The sequence below is a fragment of the Erinaceus europaeus genome, chromosome 20 (genome assembly GCF_950295315.1).
Source record: "Erinaceus europaeus chromosome 20, mEriEur2.1, whole genome shotgun sequence".
Classification (NCBI taxonomy): domain Eukaryota; kingdom Metazoa; phylum Chordata; class Mammalia; order Eulipotyphla; family Erinaceidae; genus Erinaceus; species Erinaceus europaeus.
Genome location: NC_080181.1, coordinates 14,595,983 through 14,612,753, shown reverse-complemented (window position 1 = coordinate 14,612,753; position 16,771 = coordinate 14,595,983). Strand labels below are relative to the sequence as shown.

General features: G+C 44.3%; 2 protein-coding genes across 2 annotated transcripts in view; one reads left to right on the top strand and one right to left on the bottom strand.

Annotated features, from left to right (window-relative positions):
• Positions 1-16,771, bottom strand: part of RPS25 (ribosomal protein S25) — a 303,551-nt gene that overhangs the window by 239,247 nt on the left and 47,533 nt on the right. The window lies entirely within an intron of this gene.
• The window catches only part of UPK2 (uroplakin 2), a 41,474-nt gene that overhangs the window by 21,093 nt on the left and 3,610 nt on the right, over positions 1-16,771 (top strand). The window lies entirely within an intron of this gene.

The following is a 16,771-nucleotide window of genomic DNA, read 5'->3' as shown; positions in this document are numbered from 1 at the left end:
GTCTGGGAGGTGGTGGATAAAGTGGGTAAAGCACTGGACTCCCAAGGGTGATGTCCCTAGTTCAATCCCTGGCAGCATTATGTACCAGAGTGATATCGGATTCTTTCTCTCTCTCCTGTTTCTCCAAATGAATGAAAAGAAAGAAAGCCACTTGAAACACTGCTTCACCACTCATGAAGCTTCCTCCCAGCTGGTAGGACTTGAACCCAGTTCCTTGTGCATGCTAATGTGTTCCATCAATTGGTCTCTGCTAGAATTTTTTAAAAGATTTTATTCATTTTACTAATGAGAAAGATAGGAGGAGAGAGAGAAAGAGCCAGACATCACTCTGGTATATGTGCTGCCAGGGACTGAACTCAGGACCTCATGCTTGAGAGTCTAGTTCCTTCGCCACTGCGCCACCTCCTGGACCACCTATAATTTTGTTGTTCTGTTTTGTTTTGGTGAGGGGCACATCAATGCCTTCATTCTGGAGCCATTCTATAAACCACAGAGTAGTTGTGAGCCCAGGTATAGCTGTGTCTCAGCTCCAGCTACGTGAACTGGCACTTGCCCATCTGGCAGAAGACCAAACTCTTCTTGTTTCAGTTGGGCTTCTCGGCAGACTAGGCTCCGTCTTTAGGGCGCCCTCCAGCTCCGGCCACCAGGATGTTGAGTGTCCAGAAGATGGCACCTGCAGTGGACTTCAAGTGGATGACCCTGCTCAGCCTGCAGCCAGCAGCGCATGTAGCTCAGGGAGTGACACGGTTGTTTCTTGTTTCTTGTTTCTTCTTTCTTTCTTTCTTTCTTTCTTCCCTTTTGTTGCCCTTGTTTTTTTTTTTTTTTATTGTTGTAGTTATTATTGTTGTTGTTGTTGTTGGATAGGACAGAGAGAAATGGAGAGAGGAGGGGAAGACAGAGAGGAGGAGAGAAAGATAGACACCTGCAGACCTGTTTCACCGCCTGTGAAGTGACTTCCCTGCAGGTGGGGAGCCGGGGTTCGAACCGGGATCCTTATGCCGGTCCTTGTGCTTTGCGCCACCTGCGCTCAACCCGCTGCGCTACAGCCCGACTCCCTGTTTCTTTTTTTTTAACTGCTCAGCTCTGGTTTATGGTAGTGCAGGGGACTGAACCTGAGACTTCAGAGCCTCAGGCATGATAGTCTCTTTGCATAACCATTATGCTATCTACTCCCCTTTGCCTGACACCCTTGTTTCTTTAATCTCCCTCTCTCCCTCTCCCTCTCCCTCTCCCTCTCCCTCTCCCTCTCTCTCTTTCTCTCTTTCTTTTCTGTGCACTGCCCAGTCTGGTTTGTGGTGGTGCCGGGGATTGAATTTGGGACTTTCATGCCTTAGGCATGAATCTTTTTGCAAAACTGTCATGCTATTGCCCTAGCCCTTTAATTGTGTGTGTGTGTGTGTGTGTGTGTGTGTGTGTGTGTGATTTCATCTAAAATACTGATGCAGTGTGTAGTACTGGGCTCTTTCAGGGAAAGCAATGTTTCATTCTCCTTTGAATGTTTAGCACTTAGCACAGTGACTGGTGCAAAGGCACTTAGTAAGCTTTTATTGAATTAATTAATTCAGGTCATCATTACTTCTTGTGTGGATTAACTCTCCTTTAGGCCTAAGGCCAGACTTAATTACCCCCCCACAATCAAGCTTCCACCTACTCATAATCTTTCCACAACTGAACTGAATTATGCCACCTCTCTATTTCAACCCTGTTAGTTCACCACCCACCTTTGAAAAGTTAATGGAGGAAGGTGGGGGGTAGAACAACACATTTGCTTACAGTTTAGTTTTGTTTGTTGTTAGATAGACTGACAGGTAGAGAGAGAATGAGAGATCAAAGCAATGAAGCTTCCTTCGATGCAATAGGATGGGCTTGAACCTGGCTCAAGTATTTGGCAAAGCAATATGTTAACCAAATGAGCTAGTTCATTCCCCTCGACCCCACCAAGTTTATTATGTCTACAGCCAATATGTTGAGTCATCTGAAAACCTCCCAAAATGTCAAGGTCAGTGGGGTGCTTAATTCTGTGTCAACTTGACCTGGTCATAGTATCCAGATATTTGGTCAAACATTATTTTCATTATTTTCTGTTTCTGTGAAGGTGTTTCTTGGGATAAAATTAACATTTTAGTCATTGAGGGTTGAGTAAATTACTCCATAACAAAAACAAGCTTCATCCAATCAGTTGAAGGCCCCAGTAAAACAAAGATTGGCATGACCGCCTAAACAGCAAGTAGAAAACTACTTTTTGGACTCAAACTGCCACTTGTGAGGTTCCGGTGTGCCAACCTTCCCCCCACCCCCTTCAGATTTTGGACTAGTCAAACCTCTACAGTCACATGAACCAATTCCTTTTTTTTTTTTTTTTTTACTTTTTGTTTATTTATTAATGAGAGAGTAAGAGAGAGGGAAAGAGAAGCAGAAAATTATTCTGGTACATGTGCTGCTGGAGACTGAACTCTGGACTTCATGCTTGAGCGTGCAATGCTTTATCCATTATGCCACCTCTCAGACCAGACCATGCCAATTCCTATCTTGTGTATTGAACCAACTATGTCATCACCCAGTGTCACCCCCCAAACATATGTATACCAGTATTTCTTTTTTTTTTTATTTTTTTTAAATTTTATTTATTTATTCCCTTTTGTTGCCCTTGTTTTATTGTTGTAGTTATTATTGATGTCGTTGTTGTTGGATAGGACAGAGAGAAATGGAGAGAGGAGGGGAAGACAGAGAGGGAGAGAAAGACAGACACCTGCAGACCTGCTTCACCGCTTGTGAAGGGACCTGCCTGCAGATGGGGAGCCAGGGGCTCGAACCGGGATCCTGACGCCGGTCCTTGAGCTTAGCACCACCTGCGCTTAACCCGCTGTGCTACAGCCCGACTCCCGTATACCAGTATTTCAAAGGCTTATTTATTCACTAATGAGCTAGATAGAACCAGAGCATTACTCTGGCACGTTCAGTGTTTGGAATTGAACTCAGGACTCAGGACCTCATGCTTTCCACTCCCTGCTGTGCTACATCCTTGGTCTTTTTTTTTTTTATTTTATTTTATCTATTTTTCCTTTTGTTACCCTTATTGTTTTTTATTGTTGTTGTAGTTATTGATGCCGTCGTTGTTGGATAGGACAGAGAAAATGGAGAGAGGAGGGGAAGGCAGAGCGGGGGAGAGAAAGACAGACACCTGCAGACTTGCTTCACCGCCTGTGAAGCGACTCCCCTGCAGGTGGGGAGCTGGGGGCTCAAACCGGGGTCCTTATGGTCCTTGCGCTTTGCTCCATGTGCACTTAACCCGCTGTGCTACCGCCGACTCCCATCCTTGGTCTTTTTTTATTTTCTTTCTTCAACAATATTTCAGACTCACTCTCTACACTTTAGGCCCCAAATCTACTACCCTCACCTCATTTGGAGATAGCAAAGGCCACAGTAGGGGGTGGGGGGAGGGGTCACGGACCCCCCTTCACTACATCGCCTTTTGCCCTAGCCCCACAAAGTACTAACATTTTCTTGCATCACTCCTGTTCTCTCTGTTGAGAAGTGAGAGGACAACTCCAATGTCCAAGGTAATGTGGCTACCTTTGATCTGAACCACATTTGTTTTTTAAAGATTTTATTTATTTATTGATGAGAAAGATAGGAGGAGAGAGAGAAAGAACCAGATATCACTCTGGTACATGTGCTGCCAGGGCTTGAACTCAGGACCTCATGCTTGAGAGTCCAATGCTTTATCCACTGCACCACCTCCCGGACCACACTCTTTATTATTTTTAATCTTTTTTATTTCATTTACTTATTTTTATTAATGAGAAAGATAGGAGGAGAGAGAAAGAACTAGACATCACTCTGGTACATGTACGCTGGGGATCGAACTCAGGACCTCCTGTTTAAGAGTCCAGTGCTTTATCTACTGCGCTACCTCCCAGACCACTGAACCACATTTCTCCCTCCGTCAGAAACTGCCCATCTGTTAAACCCAGAAATTTCCTGTGGGGGCTGGCAAGAACCCACTCAAGAATCCCGGTTTGGGGCGGGGTAGATAGCATAATGGTTATGTAAAGAGACTCACATGCCAGAGGCTCCGAAGTCCCAGGTTCAGTCCCCCGCATCACCATAAGCCAGAGCTGAGCAGTGCTCTGGCGTTTCTCTCTGTGTCTTTCTCTCTTTGCATCTCTCTCAAGAAAAAAAAAAAAAAAAAAAGAATCCTGGTTCGAGCCCCTCCTCCTCCACAGGGGAGTCACTTTATGCAGTGAAGGTCTGCAGGTGTCTTATCTTTCTCTCCCCCTTTGTCTTCCCCTCCTCTCTCGGTTTCTCTCTGTCCTATCCAACAACAACAGCAATGGCAACAATAAAAATAATAACAAGGCAACAAAATGGGGAAAATGGCCACCAGAAGCAGTGGATTCATAGTGCAGACACCAAGCCCCATCTTTAGAAATGAAAACATTGGGAGTTGGGCAGTAGTGCAGCGGGTTAAGTGCAGGTGGCACCAAACGCAAGGTCCTACATAAGGATCCGGGTTCGATCCCCAGTCTCCCCACCTGCAGGGAAGTCACTTCACATGCGGTGAAGCAGATCCGCAGGTGTCTACCTTTCTCTCCCCCTATGTCTTCCCCTCTTCTCTCCATTTCTCTCTGTCCTATCCAACAATGATGACATCAATAACAACATCAATAATAACTACAACAATAAAACAAGGGGTGGTCCGGGAGGTGGTGCAGTGGTTAAGGAACTAGACTCTCAAGCATGAGGGCCTGAGTTCAATCCCCAGCAGCACATGTACCAGAGTGATGTCTGGCCCTTTCTCTCTCTCCTATCTTTCTCATTAATAAAATAAATAAAATATTTTAAAAATAAATAAATAAAACAAGGGAAAAAATTTTAAAAAGAACATAGTAATTAAAAAATTGGGGGGAAATATATATATATTTTTCTTCCCCCACCCCCCCAATACTATTTATCTCTGGTTTATGGTGGTATTGGGGATTGAACCTGGAACCCTGAAGCCTCAGGCTTTGAGTCTGTTTGAATAACCATTATTATATCTTCTGCATTCAAAAATAAAATATTGGGGGCTGGGCAGTGGCACAGTGGGTTAAGCGCACATGGCACGAAGCGCAAGGACTAGAGTAAGGATCCTGATTCAAGCCCTGGCTCCCCACCTGTGGGAGGGTCACTCCACAGGTGGTTAAGCAGGTCTGCAGGTGTCTCTCTCTCCCTCCATCTTCCCCTACTCTTTCCATTTCTCTCTGTCCTATCCAACAATGACAGCAATAACAACAACAACGATAAACAACAAGGGCAACAAAAGGGAGATAAATAGCCTCCAGGAGCAGTGGATTTGTAGTGCAGGCACTGAGTCCCAGTGATAAACCTGTAGGCAAAAAATAAATGTATTAATTATGAAGGCTAGAAATGGACCTACCCTATGACCCTGCAATTCCTCTCCTAGGGATATATCCTAAGGAACCCAACACATCCATCCAAAAAGATCTGTGTACACATATGTTCTTGGCAGCACAATTTGTAATAGCCAAAACCTGGAAGCAACCCAGGTGTCCAATAACAGATGAGTGGCTGAGCAAGTTGTGGTCTATATACACAATGGAATACTACTCAGCTGTAAAAAATGGTGACTTCACCGTTTTCAGCCGATCTTGGATGGACCTTGAAAAAATCATGTTGAGTGAAATAAGTCAGAAACAGAAGGATGAATATGGGATGATCTCACTCTCAGGCAGAAGTTGAAAAACAAGATCAGAAAAGAAAACACAAGTAGAACCTGAAATGGAATTGGCGTATTGCACCAAAGTAAAAGACTCTGGGGTGGGTGGGTGGGTGGGTGGGGAGAATACAGGTCCATGAAGGATGATAAATGACATAGTGGGGGTTGTATTGTTAAATGGGAAACTGGGGAATGTTATGCATGTACAAACTATTGTATTTACTGTTGAATGTAAAACATTAATTCCCCAATATAGAAATAAATTTTTTAAAAATTTATTAATTAAATTAAATTAAATATTAAAAAATACATATATAAGCTTAGGAAGCCTGCCTTTACCTAAATTCCCTATCTAATATCTTCTCCTTTACCAGGCTTGTTCAAAGAGCAACCTATAGAATGATGTAACTACCCCTCCTCACCTCACAGCTGCCTTCTACCTTCCTCACCTATATAGCACTGCTCCCCAAAACATTCATGTTTCCCCAAAATGCCCAGTGGATATTTTTTTCAGTCCCTACCTTCAATTCTAACCTTCATACCACTTGCCACTTCTCTTTGCCACTTTGCATGCACTCCTTCCTCGTTTCCCCCTCTTAATTCTCCTCCCTCCTCCACCAGTTCTCCCTCCATCTGTCCTTGAAATGCTGTGCCTCCTGGTCTCCTGTCCTTGGCTGCCTTCTCTTTCCCTCCTACAACCCTCTTCAAGGACTCTCCCACATGTATGCTTTTAACCATCACCCACCTGCCCCCTCATTGTCCCAAACCAGTCTTCTGTGTACCAAACTCATAAACTCAAGTCTGAAAGCAGACTTCTTCTCTTTAAATTTCTATATTTCTTTTTCAAAAGACTTTAAAAAATATTTATTCCCTTTTGTTGCCCTTGTTGTTTTATTGTTGTAGTTATTATTGCTGTTGTTATTGATGTCGTTGTTGTTGGATAGGACAGAGAGAAATGGAGAGGAGGGGAAGACAGGGGGAGAAAAAGACAGACACCTGCAGACCTGCTTCACCGCCTGTGAAGCGACTCCCCTGCAGGTGGGGGGCCGGGGGCTCAAACTGGGATCCTTAAGACCTTAACCCATAAATAAACTCTTTTAAAAAGATTTATTTTTTATGAAAAAGAGAATAAGGATCTTTATGTAAGGATCCTGGTTCGAGCCCCCGGCTCCCCACCTGCAGGGGAGTCACTTCACAAGTGGTGAAGCAGGTGTCTGTCTTTCTCTCCCCCTCTCTGTCTTCCCCTCCTCTCCATTTCTTTCTGTCCTATCCAATAACAATGACATCAACAACAACAATAATAACTACAACAACAATAAAACAAGGGCAACAAAAGGGAAAATAAATATATATATTTTTAAAAAAGCAAATTCTGAGTTCTCTCCCATGTCCTCCTCTACTAGCACTATGGCTTTGGGGAAGTCATTTATTGTCTGAGCTTCTAGCCTTCATCAGCATTAAGGGTTAATAAAAAGGAAAGGATGAGGTGAATTACTTAAGCTGGTATTTATTGAACCAGATACTGTACTGGGCACTTTAAATAAGTTAGCTTGAGTGATAGTAACAATATTCCAGTGAGACAGATTTTATGCCCTTACTACTGAAGAGAGGCAGCTCAGTTCAGCTGGGCCGTTAACATGGTCAAGGCCAAAAGACCTGGAAAATGATTTGGGGTAAGTGGTTGTAGCATAAGCAACAATGGGAGGGGGGAAAGGACACTTCCAGTGCTTTTCTAAGTCTTTTTTTTTTTTTTTTTTTTTGCCTCCAAGGTTACTGCTGGGGCTCAGTGCCTGCACCATGAATCCACTGCTCCTGGAGGCCATTTTTTGCACCTTTTGTTGCCCTTATATCGTTGTTGTGGTTATTATTGTTATTGTTGATGTTGTTCATTGTTGGATAGGACAGAGAGAAATGGAGAGAAGAGGGGAAGATATAGAGATGGGAGAGAAAGACAGACACCTGCAGACCTGCTTCACTGCCTGTGAAGTGACTCCCTAAAGGTGGGGAGCAGGGGGCTCGAACGGGGTCATTACACTGGTCCTTGCTCTTTGCGCCACATGCGCTTAAACCGCTGCGCTACTGCCGGACTCCCTGCTATTCTAATTCTTAATGACAGATTTGTTTATTCTCACAACCTTTACCAGCCTCAGATCTAAGGACAGAGGTTGTGCCATTTCCCATCAGACCAATACTTGGTCTCACTGCATCTTTTTTTTTTTTTAAGATTTTATTTATTGATTGATGAGAAAGATAGGAGGAGAGAGAGAAAGAACCAGACATCACTCTGGTACATGTGCTGCCGGGGATTGACCTCAGGACCTCATGCTTCAGAGTCCGATACTTTACCCACTGCGCCTCCTCCCGGACCACGGTCTCACTGCATCTTGCGCTTTGCACCACATGCGCTTAACCCACTGCGCCACCACCCAACCCCTACTGCATCTTAATCTCTTAGGTGGAAGTCCCTAAGATTTTCCCCACAGTGATTTCACAGACCATAGCAATGATCACAATGTTCTTTTTGCATCTATAACTTGAGCTGATATATTGCTACATAAATGGAAAGGAATGAATCTTCCCATTTTAGGGGTGAAAAGTCTGAGATCTGGGGCTTAGTAATGGTAGAGTATGCATGCTACCATGGTCAATGGCGTGGGTTAAACCCTCCCACCCACACACACACACACACACACACACACACACCCCTACCTGCAGAGAGAATTTTCATGAACAGTGGAGAAGTGTAGCAAGTATTTCTCTCTCTCTCTGCCTCTCCTCTCTCTGTACCTTACTGTCTATCAAAAACAGAAAGAAGTGGTCTTGGAGGTAGTGCAGTGGATAAAGCCTTCGACTCTTGAGCATGAGGTTCTGAGTTCAATCCCAGGCAATATATGTACCAGAGTGATGTCTGGTTCTTTCTCTCCTCCTAGCTTCTTCATGAATAAATAAATAACATCTTAAAAAGAGAGAGAGAGAGAGAGAAGAAGAATGGCTTCTGTGTCTGAGGCTTCAAAGTCCCAGATTCAATCCACCACACCACCATAAACCAGAGCTGAACAGTGCTCTGGTAGGAAACACATACACACACACACACACACACACACACACACACACAAGATGGTTTCTGGGAATGGTGAAGTTATGTAGTCATAGAGGCCCTACAATAACCATGGTGGTGAGAGAGAGAGTGAGGGAAGAGGAAGAATTTGTGGAGGCCCTCTGGATTTATTTTTATTTTATTTTATTTTATCTTATTTTGATAGAGGCAGAGAGAGTGAAAGAGACCACAGTACTGAAGCTTCCTTCAGTGCAGTGGGGGACAGGCTCAAACTTGGGCTGTTCACATGGCAAAGCAGCACATTATCCAAATGAGCTATTTCACCACTTTATGTATTTTACTATTAATAATAATAATAATAATTATTATTATTATTTTAACCATAGCACTGCTCAGCTCTGGCTTACTGTAGTACTGGGGATTGAACCTGGGACCTTGGGACCTTGGGACCTTGGGACCTCAATGTTTATTTACTTTTATGAAAGAGAGAGATAAATCAGAACATTGCTCTGCTCTGCCATTTGTGGTCCCAGGAATTAAATCTGGGACCTCAGGAATGCAGATACTGTGCCCAGTTGCTGAGCTATCCCCACAATCCTTAAGCTGACTCTCTGGAGTCATATATATATAATTCATCACTGAGAAGACAATGGCCCATGGTCTGGGAGGTGGCGCAGTGATAAAGTTTTGGACTTTCAAGCATGAGGTCCCGAGTTCAATCCCTGTAGCACATGTGTCAGAGTGATGTCTGGTTCTTTCTCTCTCCTCCTGTTTTTCTCATAAATTAATAAAATCTTATGAAGAAGAAGAAGAAGAAGAAGAAGAAGAAAAAGAAAGAAAAAGAAGAAGAAGAAAGTGGCCCCAGGAGGCGGGAGAGTGGAAAAAACATTGGTCCCTCAAGCATGAGATGCCAAGTTTGATTCCTGACATTACATGTGCCAGAATGATTGGTCTACTCGCTCTCTCTCCCCGCTGTTTCTCATAATAAGTAAATAAATAAAACAGCAGTTCCCATCAGAGACTGACATACCTTTAGGAGTCAAGTGGACATGCTTTTCTTCCTTCCTTTCTTTCTTTCTTTCTCTCTTTCTTTCTTTCTTTTTCCTTTCCTTTTCTACCTTCCTTCCTTCCTTCCTTCCTTCCTTCCTTCCTTCCTTCCTTTCTTTCTTTGCCTCCAGGGTTATTGTTGCACTTGCTCTGTTCCTGGAGAGCATTTTTCTATTTTATTGCTGTTGTTGTTGATTAGGACAGAGAAATCAAGAGAGGAGGGGAAGACAGAGAGGGGAAGAGAAAGATAGACACCTGTAGACCTGCTTCACCGCTTGTGAAGTTAGCACCCCCACACATACACAGGTGGGGAGCTGGGAGTTGGAACCGGGATCCTTATCTGGTCCTTGAGCCTCATGCCTTGTGCGCTTAACCCTGTGCACTACTGCCCGGCCCCGGGACATGCTTTTCTAATTGACTGAGAACTGACAGTATATTAAGCAGACCTGGGTTTAGTGCTCTTTGGGCAGCAACATTACCACAGTCCAGTAAAAAAATAATAATAACATAGTCCAGAAAGAGTAAGTCTGTCTTAGGGGCAATTTAATTTGGACAGAATAGAGAAATTAGGAGCTCCTTGTGGGCAGAAACTTATCTTACCTTTGTATCCCTGGTGCTTAGCACATTTCCAAGGTCATACCTGGTACTTAATAAATGTCTGTTGACTTGAATAGAGGAGTTGGAAGGAAGGAAGCAGGAAGGGGAACTTGAGAGAGTTTAGAATTGAGGATCCAAGTAGAAGACAGCCTAGAAACAGTGGGTCCAATAGAAAGACTCCAGGATTTCTGGTCCTGGCTCCCTTCCTCTAAGCCATCAGGAAATTCTCCAGAGGAACAGGGTGCTGTGGCTTTAAATGACTTCAGTGTTGTCAATGAATCTGCTCTGCTAAAAGAGTTATCCTCTTGCTCCTGTGCTTGGCCTCCCCCTCCTCTTAGCTCCCCAAACCCTTCTCAGCCGCTGTGATGGGATAATTAGATGCGAGAGCTCAGCACAGATGATGCTCCAGTTGCTTAGCAACTAATGGTTTCCATGGAGATTGCAAAGCACAGCCTCCAGAGCAGCCAGTGAGCAGCTCGGCAGGGCAGGGAGAAGACACAACTCTCAGCTCCTCCAGAAACCTGGGGAGGGCCAAGAGTGAAGAAGGGGGGGGGGGTGACTGGAGAGAAAAGGGAGGACTTAAAGGCACAGAGCCCTCTTATCCCTTTAAAGTCTGATCAGGTCTGCCCTCCCTTACCCCATTCTGTCCCACTCTTAAAAATTTCAGATAGGGATGTACAAAACAACCCACTCTGCAAGACACCCAATTTCTCCTATCTGCTTCCTGGTTTATGCCTAAATCCAAATGTAAACCTCCTTCCATGTTAGTGTTGGGATTTGAGAAGCACCAAGAAGAACCCCTAGCATCCTATCTGTTGCCTCACTCCTAAGTTCTCAAGGTCCTCTGTCAATTTGTAGAATGATGAGAGGAGCTGATCTAAAAGGGGACAAAGGTTCAGGTGAAGGAAAAGCAGAATTCAACTCTCCACCCAAGGCATCCTGTCCTGGGGGACTGGGGAAAACACTTGTCCCTATTTCCATCAAAGAATTCAGTGGTGTGTGTGTGTGTGTGTGTGTGTGTGTGTGTGTGTGTGTGTGTGTGTGTGTTGGGGGCTGTAATATACAATATCTGGCAATTTTAAAAAATATTTATTGGACAGGCGGAGATAGCATAATGGTTATGCAAAGAGACACTTGTACCTGAGGCTCCAAAGTCCCAAGTTCAATCCCCTGCACCACCATAAGCCAGAGCTGAGCAGTGCTCTGGTAAAAAAAAAAAAAATATATATATATATATATATATATTCCCTTTTGTTATCCTTGTTGTTTTTTATTGTTGTAGTTCTTAATGTGGTTGTTGGATAGGACAGAGAGAAATGGAGAGAGGAGGGGAAGACAGAGAGGGGGAGAGAAAGATAGACACCTGCACACTTGCTTCACCACTTGTGAAGCAACTCCCCTACAGGTGGGGAGCCGGGGGCTTGAACCGGGATCCTTTCGCCGGTCCTTGTGCTTTGTGCCACACACTTAACCCATTGGGCCACCGCCCGACTCCCCACATCTGGCAATTTAAAATGTGGGTTCTCAGTCTAGCAGCAATTAGTTTTACCTGGAAGTGTATTAGAAATGCAGAATTTGAGCTGGGAAGATAGCATAATGATTATACAAAAGACTTTAAAGAGTTCTGAGTCCCAGGTTCAGTTCTCAGCACCACTATAAGCCAGGACTATACTGTAAAAAAAAAAAAGAAAAGAAGGGAAGGAAGGAAGAAAGGGCCGGGTGGTAGCACAGTGGGTTAAGCACACATGGCACACAGCACAAGGACCGGCATAAGGATCCCGGTTCGAGCCGCTGCCTCCCTACCTACAGGGGGGTCGACTCACAGGCAGTGAAGCAGGTCTGCAGGTGTCTATCTTTCTCTCCCCCTCTCTGTCTTCCCTTCCTTTCTCCATTTCTTTCTGTCCTATCCAACAACAATGACAAAAATAACAACAACAATAATAACGACAAGGGCAACAAAAGAGAAAAAATGGCCTCCAGGAACAGTGGGTTCATAGTGCAGGCACTGAGCTCAGCAATAATCCTGGAGGCAAAAAAAGAAAAAAAGAAAAAGAGGAAGAAGAAGAAGAAAAAGAGGAAGAGGAAGAAGAAGAAGAGGAGGAGGAAGAGGAAGAAGAAGGGGGAGGGGGAGGGGGAGGGGAGGGGGGAGGAGGAGGAGGAGAAGGTGATCCAGGAGGTGGCGCAGTGGCTAAGGCACTAGACTCTCAAGCATGAGGTCCTGAGTTCAATCCCTGGCAGCACATGTACCAGAGTGATGTCTGGCTCTTTCTCTCTCTCTCTCCCCCTATCTTTCTCATAAATAAATAAATAAAAATCTAAGAAGAAGAAGAAGAAGAAGAAGAAGAAGAAGAAGAAGAAGAAGAAGAAGAAGAAGAAGAAGAAGAAGAAGAAGAAGAAGAAGAAGGGGAGTCGGGCTGTAGCGCAGCGGGTTAAGCGCAGGTGGCGCAAAGCACAAGGACCGGCATAAGGATCCCGGTTCGAACCCCCAGCTCCCCACCTGCAGGGGAGTCGCTTCACAGGCGGTGAAGCAGGTCTGCAGGTGTCTATCTTTCTCTCCTCCTCTCTGTCTTCCCCTCCTCTCTCCATTTCTCTCTGTCCTATCCAACAACGACAACTACAATAATAACTACAACAATAAAACAAGGGCAACAAAAGGGAATAAACAAATAAAATAAATATTTTAAAAAATTTAAAAAAAAAGAAGAAGAAGAAGGAGAAGAAGAAGAAGGGGCTGGTGGTAGCGCAGCAGATTAATCTCCTATGGTGCGAAGCACAAAGACTGACACAAGGAAACTTGGTTTGAGTCCTTGCTCCCCACCTGCAGGGAAGTCGCTTCACAAGTAGTGAAGCAGGTCTTCAGGTGTCTATCTTTCTCTCCCACTTTCTGTCTTCCCCTCCTCTCTCCATTTCTCTCTGTCCTATCCAATGACAACAATAATAATAATAACAACAACAAATAACAAGGGCAACAAAAGGGAAAAAATAACCTCCCGGAGTAGTGGATTTGTAGTGCAGGCAGCAAGGCCCAGCGATAACCCGAAGGCAAAAAAAAAGGGAGGGAAGGAAGGAAGGAAGGCAGAATTTCAGACTTCACCTCAGACCCACTGAGTGGGAAACTGATCAAGATCAGTTTCAAGGCTGGGGAGATAACATAATCTGGCTTTAAAAATCGGTTTAATGACCAGGTCTCTGGATGCTGGCCAAGGCTGAGGTGCTCCTCCCCTGCACCCTCACTGGACTGGTCTGGTGCTCACTGCTCCACATTCTCCTGGAGGTCTCCCTGAGATCCCTCTATTCCACTGTACAGAGGAATTGGCATACACTATGACATGATAACTCTCTGCTTCTCCCAGGACACCAATGCTTAGACCTCAATAGATACCAAGAATTGGAACCTTTGGGCCAGAGAGGTAGTTCAGTGGTAGAGTATGTCGCATGATGGGGACGAGGCGGTGGTGCACCTGTGGCTAAATGCCACATTACAATGCACAAGGACCCAGGTTTAAGACCCTAGTCCCCACCTGCAGGGGTAAGCTTCATGAGTGGTGAAGCAGGGCTTGCAGGTGTCTGTCTCTCTCTCTCTCCCCTCTCAATTTCTTTTTTTTTTTCTTCAGGAATTTTAAACTTTATTTAGGAAAATTGAGAACATTCATGTTAGGCAAAGAGAGAGAGAGAGAGAGAGAGAAAGACAGAGAGAGGAGGGCCTTTATTTACATGCTGACAGACTTACCTAGGCAGTGAGAGCTCCCACAATCAGTCTATCAATAAATTAATAAATAAATATAATTTTTTAAGAAGTATATCGCAGGAGTCAAGTGGTATCGCAGCAGGTTAATCGCACGTGGCGTGAAACGAAAGGACTGTCGTAAGGATCCCTGTTCGAGCCCCTGACTCCCCACCTGCAGGAGAGTCGCTTCACAGGCGGTGAAGCAGGTCTGCAGGTGTCTATCTTTCTCTCCCCCTCTCTGTCTTCCCCTCCTCTCTCCATTTCTCTCTGTCCTGTCCAACAACGAAGACGTCAATATCAACAGCAATAATAACTACAACAACAATGAACAACAACAAGGGCAACAAAAGGTAAAATAAATAAATAAATACAAAAATCTTTTTTAAAAAGTCTATTGCCTAGCATGTATAAATGAATAAATAAATATTTTAAATTTTTAAAAATATTTATTTACTTTCTCTTTTGTTGCTCTTGTTTTTCCTTGTTGCAGTTACTATTGTTGTTGTTATTGATGTTGCCATTGTTAGATAGGACAGAGAGAAATGGAGAGAGGAGGGGAAGACAGAGAGGGGGAGAGAAAGATAGACACCTGCAGACCTGCTTCACTGCCTGTGAAGCGACTCCCCTGCAGGTGGGGAGCTGGAGGCTTGAACCGGGATCCTTACGCCGGTCCTTGCACTTTGGCCACATGCACTTAACTCACAGCGCCACCGCCCGCCTCCCAAATAAATCTTTTCTTAATCAAATAAGCAGTCAAGCAGATCATTCAGCTGATAGAGTACTGGACTTACATGCCTGAACTTCCCAGTTCTGTCCCTAGCACCTCATATACCAGACTGATGCTCTGGCTTACCTCTGTCTCTTGTGAAACTATCTTTCTTTCATATGTAATAAATTAAATAATTTCATTTTTTTCCTCTTTTTTTTCTTTTTTGCCTCCAGGGTTATCGCTGGGGCTTGGTGCCTTCACTACAAATCCACTGCTCCTGGAGGCCATTTTTCCCATTTTGTTGCCCTTGTTTTACCCTTATTGTTGTAGTTATTATTGTTGTCGTTGTTGTTGGATAGGACAGAGAGAAATGGAGAGAGGAGGGGAAGACAGAGAGGGGGAGAGAAAGGTAGACGCCTACAGACCTGCTTCACCACCCATGAAATGACCACTCTGCAGGGGGGAGGCGGGGGCTCGAACTGGGATCCTTATGCCAGTCCTTGCTCTTTGTACCAAGTGCACTTAACCCACTGCACTACTGCCCAGCCCCCATAAATGAAATAATTAAAAATAAAATAAATAAAAATGTACTTATTACAATGATATATTCATTTTGGTTTGTTTGTTTGCTTGTTTTAGATAAAGACTGAGAAAGTAAAGAAGCAGAGAGAGTGTGTGTGTGAAAGAGACCGCAGCACCAAATGCTTCCATCAGTTTTGAGGTATGGTATTATTCACTAAGAGACAACTGAAGGTCCAGACAGTGGCACACCTGGTTTAGTGTTCACATTACAGTGCACAAAGACCTGGGTTCAAGCCCCTGGTCCCTACCTGCAGGGAGAAAGTTTCATGAGTGGTGAAGCAGGACTGCAGATGTCTCTCTTTAAGATTTTATTTATCGGGCGCCGGGCCGGGCGGTAGCACAGCAGGTTAAGCGCACATGGCACGAAGCACAAGGACTGGCTTAAGGATCCTGGTTCAAGCCTCCGGCTCCCCACCTGCAGAGAGGGGTCGTTTCACAGGCAGTGAAGCAGGTCTGCAGGTGTCTATCTTTCTCTCCCCCTCTCTGTCTTCCCCTCCTCTCTCCATTTCTCTCTGTCCTATCCAGCAACAATAACAGCAACAACAACAACAAAAATAATAACTACAATAATAAACAACAAGGGCAACAAAAGGGAAAAAATAGCCTCCAGGAGCAGTGGACTTATAGTGCAGGCACTGAGACCCAGCAATAACCCTAGAGACAAAAAAAAAAAAAAATTAAAAAAGAATTTATTTATTAATGAGAAAGCTAGGAGGAGAAAAAGAACCAGGTTTCACTCTGGTACATGTGCTGCCAGGGATTGAACTCAGGAACTCATGCTAGAGAGTCAGTGATTTTTTAAAAATTTAATTAATTAATTAATTAATTACCCCTTTTGTCGCCCTTATTGATTTTTATGGTTGTTGTAGTTATTATTGTTGTTGTTATTTACGTCATCGTTGTTAGATAGGACAGGGAGAAATGGAGAGAGGAGGGGAAGAGAGAAAGGGCAGAGAAAGATAGACACCTGCAGACCTGCTTCACCACCTGTGAAGCAACTCCCCTGCAGGTGGGGAGCCGGGAACTTGAACCAGGATCCTTACACTGGTCCTTTCGCTTCGCGCCATGTGCACTTAACCCACTGTGCTACTGCCCGACTCCCGGAGAGTCAGTGCTTTATCCAATGTGCCATCTCCTGGACCACTGTCTCTCTCCCTCTCTAACTCCCCTTCCCCTCTCAATTTCTCTCTATATATCCAATAATAAATAAAATAAAATAATTTAAAAGAGAGAGAGAGAGAGAAACAACTGATACAAACAGATTGGGAAATTTAGGTGACAATGTCCAGGGAGATTGCAAACAGACTCTCAAGCCTGAGGCACCAGAAATTT